The sequence below is a fragment of the Camelus ferus genome, chromosome 5, assembly GCF_009834535.1.
Source record: "Camelus ferus isolate YT-003-E chromosome 5, BCGSAC_Cfer_1.0, whole genome shotgun sequence".
Taxonomy (NCBI): Eukaryota; Metazoa; Chordata; class Mammalia; order Artiodactyla; family Camelidae; genus Camelus; species Camelus ferus.
Genome location: NC_045700.1, coordinates 5182619 through 5187836, shown reverse-complemented (window position 1 = coordinate 5187836; position 5218 = coordinate 5182619). Strand labels below are relative to the sequence as shown.

The following is a 5218-nucleotide window of genomic DNA, read 5'->3' as shown; positions in this document are numbered from 1 at the left end:
GAGAGGTGGGGGACTTTTGTTGTTGTTAAGTACGTAACATAATTGCATTTTGGAAAACACACTGCTTTCTTTTCTGATCACATCACCATCATGTCTTGAGTTTCTAATGTGAACAAGGCCTAGGGTTACATCTGAGGACAGGGAGAGCAAAGCATGTTTGTACTTTCCTGGCTGTTTTATTGTAGACCGTACATAAAGAAGAAAAGCAGCAATAGACAGCAGCACGCGCTAAGCGGTAAATCAGGTGCATAAAATAAGAGTGCTTCCAGGGTTTGGAGAAGGAGATCATCACAGGATAGGAATGACAGAATGAGGTTAGCAATTGAGCTACATCTCAAAATTGAACAAATATTTATTAAGCCCCAAGTGACACTGTGGGGGTTGCAGGATGAATCCGTCTCTGCCTTCCAGGATGGTAGAGTCTGGGAGGAGAGACAGATACTGAACGAGATGAATGTGGGCAGATTAAAAAGCTGGCAGGTTAGAGGCAGAAAATACATAGGGGAGAAATCCTGTTATATTAAAGGATAAATAGGCATCTGCAGGAAAAGGGAGAAACAAGAAATAGCAAAGCTTGACGGGCTGGGGGCAAGAGGAAGGCGGAACAAGAGAGAAGCCCCCACGTGGTCCAGGGCCCAAGTCCTGGGGACTCGGACTCCCCGCTCCAGGGTTTGACTTCACCCTAAGAGCCCTGGGAATTCTGCACGGGCTGGAGAGGGACGTGGAGGGCAATACAGGCACCACGTAGGATTTTGCTTCCCACATTTTTTCAGTTACCCCCAGGAGAGCTAATCAACATCTCTCAGCCTCAACGGCCACGTCGGTTAAACTGGGATAATAATAGTTCCCATTTCCGAGGTGTTGATGAGATGATTAAATGGAATATTCTGTGCAAAGCCTCGGAGATTGTTCCAAAGGGCCAATACTCAGATAGTGATGAATATTTAGCTACTTGGCCAGAGATGAAGAATCTCTAGGTCAGAAATTAGTAAAGTGTTGGGGGAACAGGGAAATCAGGTGAAGGGGGTCAAAAGATACAAACTTCCAGCTCTAAGATAAATAAGTCCTGGGGATGTAATGTACAGCACGGTGACTCCAGTTAACAATGTATTTTGAAAATTTGAAAGGTGCTAAGAGAGTAGATCTTAAAAATTCCCATCGTAAGGGGAAAAAATGTGACTATGAGAGGTGATGGATGTTAACTAGACCTATTGTGAACATTCTGCAAAATATAAATTTATCAAACCATTATGCTCTACACCTGAAACTAATACGATACTCCATGTCAATTATAATTCAACAAAACCGGGGAAAAAAAGAAATTAGAAAAGTTTGACATTGCAGTGATAGTAAGGAATGAAATCACTCCGAAACATGTTTAAAGGCATTTGAAAAACTTCAGATGGTGACTTTTTTGTCATGTCTGACTTTTATATAAAAATTATATATTGTCATTATTTTTAAACTAATCCACTCAGAGAGGTACAAAGAAGAAATTAATAAATTTCCTAAAGTTCTACCACTTGGAAAAAAAAGATCAATGTTACAGTGATCATAGTTCTGGACTTTACTTGGATGAGGGGGAGGTAATTGATATGAAAGGCAGAAATCATTTTATAGAATGGATTATACCACACACTTTTTTATATAAAAAGCATTAAATTTTATTAATTTAAAGACCAAAAAAAACTAAAGTGAAACAGAGGGAATTACAGAACTTTATACAAGAGATATTAATTCTTTTTTTAAAAAATCTCTCTTCTCATACACAGTATAGTTTTCCCTGAAATGAACGTAACTAAATTGCACATCAAAGGGACAGACATAAGGAAAAAGGGATACAGGAGAGTTGCCGCAAAAACCCTGCTTGGTTAAGTTTCTGAACTTTCGGGACAAAAAATTCTTCAGACATCCAGGCAGAAAGAGGAAGCATCATGTGAAGACAATTCAGTGAGGAACAAATAGTCTTTTCCACAAATGATACTAGGGAACTGGGTATCCACATACAAAAGGATGATTTTGGACCCTCACCTTGTACTATATGCAAAAATTGGGTCAAAATGGCTCAAAAACCTATACATAAGAGCTAAAATTATAGAACTCTGGGAAGAAAACCGAGACCATTGAGTTAGGTAATAATTTCTTAGATACAATACCAAATGTACATGTGATACTTAAAAAAGTTGATACTTGAAACTTTATCAAAATTTAAAACTTTTGTGCTTTGAACAACACCATCAAGAGAGTGAAAAGGAAATCCTCAGAATGGGCGAATACATTTGTAAATCTGGTATCCGCTAAAGGACTTGTATCTAGAAAGCTTAAGGGAATCTTACAACTCAATAATAGGTAACCTGATTTTTTAATGGGCAAGGGTGATGGAGGTTATAGCTCAGTGGTAAGAGTGCATGCCTGGCATGCATGAGGTCCTGGGTTCAATCCCCAGTACCTCCATTAAATAAATAAATAAACCTAATTATCCCCCCTCCCCCTCCATGAAAAAAAAACATTTAAAAGATTATTTCAGTAAAAAAATAATAAATAGGCAAGGGATTTGAAGAAACATTTATTCAAAGAATCTATATAAATGGCCAGTGAGCGCATGAAATGCTTAACACCCTTTGTTATGCAAATTAAACACCATAAGAAGAAACAAATCCACACCCTTTAGGATTACTACAATAAATAAAATGACAATAACAAGTATTGTCCGCAATGTGGAGGACTTGGAACCCTCATATGCTGCAGGTTGGAATGGGAAATCGGGTAGCCACTCCGGAAAACATTCTGACAGTTTATCAAAGTGTTAAACATCATGTTACCACGTGATCCAGCAATTTCACTCCTAGCTCTCCACCCAGAAGAAATGAAACGTCTGTCCACACAAAAACGTGTACATGGATGTTCATGACAGCATTATTCACAATAGCCTAAAAGTAGAAACAACCCAAATATCCATCAACTGATGAATAGATAAACAAGATGTGATCTGTCCATCCATACAGGGGAATATTGTTTAGCCATAAAAGGGGATGGATACACGCCCCACCTGGATGAACCCTGAAAACATTATGCTAAGTGAAGGAAGCAGACACCAAAGACCAAACATCACATGATTCCAGCTACCTATGAAATGTCCAGACAGGCAGGTCCGGTGTGGATCACCGGTTCTGGAGGGAGAGAACGGGAGGGACTGCTAATGAACAGGAGGCTCTTCGGGGGGTGATGAAAATCTTCTAAAATTAGATTATGGTGATGGTTCGCAAACCCCTGTAAATATACCAAAATCCATTAAATTGGACACTTAAACAGGTGGATTTTATGATATGCCAATTATATCTCAGAGCTTTTTTTTTTTAAAAAAGCAGGTGGTTTCAAGGGTCAAAACTGGGACTCACCTGAGACTTCTCCCTGCCAACCCCAATCACAGAAAGCTATGGGGGAGGGGGAGGGTATAGCTCAAGTGGTAGCGTGCATGCCTAGCATGCACAAAGACTTGGGTTCAGTCCCCAGTACCTCCTTTAAAAATAAATAAACCTAATTACCTCCCCCACAAAAAAAAAAAAAAAAAGGAAAGAAAGCTATAGGGCAATGTCTACAAAATTCTAAAGGAACGATTGACCTAAGAATTTTATACACAGTCAAGGTACCTATTCAGAGACAAGAACAGCAGGCAGACTGCTGACGAAACTACCAAAGGATGAAATCTAGGCAAATAAGTAAGATTCAAATTAAAGAATTCAACAACAGAGAAGTTGAGGTAAAGGATTGGAGGAAAAAGTTATTTAAAGCAAGTCAGATATAGAACCAATATTTACATTTATTGTAAACCAATATTTACATTTTATTTCAAATCCAATAGGCAAATAGGCAAAATAGGATTTGAAATAAAATGTAAATATTATCAACAAAGGAAGATAATTGACTCTCAACAATAAGGAGAAAAATGTTAAACTTCCTTCCTCTTCCCCTCCCTTCCTTTTGATTTTGTTGTTTGTATGTGGTTTTCTTTTTTTTAATTGAAGTATAGTTGATTTACAACGTTGTGTTAGTTTCTAGTGTATGGCATAGTGATTCAGTTATACACATATATATATTCTTTTTCATATTCTCTTTAATTATAGGTTACTACAAACCATTGAATATAGTTCCCTGTGCTCTACAGTAAAAACTTGTTGTTTCTTTTACCTAGAGTAGTTCATGTCTGCAAAGCCCAGACTCCCAATTTATCCCATCCCCCCCATTCCCCTTTGGTAACCATAGGTTTGTTTTCTATGTCTGTGACTCTCTTTCTCTTTTGTAATTAAGTTCATTTGTGTCTTTTTGTAGATTCCACATATAAGTGATATTATATGATATTTGTCTTTCTCTGTCTGACTTACTTCACTTAGTATAATGATCTCCAGGTCCATCCATGTTGCTGCAAATGGCATTATTTCATTGCTTTTTATAGCTGAGTAGTATTCCATTATATATATGCCACAACTTCTTTATCCAGTCATCTGTTGATGAACATTTAGGTTGCTTCCAAGTCTTGGCTATTGTAAATAATGCTGCTATGAACACTGGGGTACAGGTATCTTTTCAAATTAGAATTTTCTCCAGATATATGCCCAGGAGTGGGATTGCTGGATCTTAGGGTAACCCTACTTTTAGTTTTCTAAGGAACCTCCATACTGTTCTCCATAGTGGCTGCACCAGTTTACATTTCCACCAACAGTGTGGGAGGGTTCCCTTCTCTCCACACCCTCTCCAGCATTGCAAATGGTTTTTAAGGTGGTCATTAGAGGCTTGAGTTTAGACTGTTCCACGGGAACAAACAGCTGCACATTCTCAGTGGCTCAACAGCACAGGTGTTCCTAGCCCACGTTCCTCCGTGCCTAACACTGGTGGCCCCAGGACTCTGCTGCACACAGTCACCTAGAGACCCAGATGGACAGAAGTTCACTGTCTCATGGCTGCAACTCCAGGAATGCCAGGCTCACAGTCAACACCCCCAAGGAATACCCTGCTGATCAGGGTTCCTGATTCACACAGGCAATGAGATGCTTGAGCCCAGAAGTGAGACTTGTCACTTTGACTCAGCCCATTGCCCCGTCTCAGCTGCGGGGGAGCAGGAAAACGTAACTTCAGATGTCCCTGGGGGAGAGGGCGGCCTGGATATAGACAAGCTCTGGAAGGGTTGTCCCCAGCCTTGAATACATCACTGAGATGCAAA

At 39.4% G+C, this 5218-nt stretch overlaps 1 non-coding gene across 1 annotated transcript; it reads left to right on the top strand.

Annotated features, from left to right (window-relative positions):
* The first annotated feature begins 2380 nt into the window (after positions 1-2380).
* TRNAA-GGC lies at positions 2381-2454 on the top strand. Its single transcript has one exon. It is a non-coding gene; the product is annotated as a tRNA-Ala (tRNA).
* The last annotated feature ends 2764 nt before the right edge of the window (positions 2455-5218 follow it).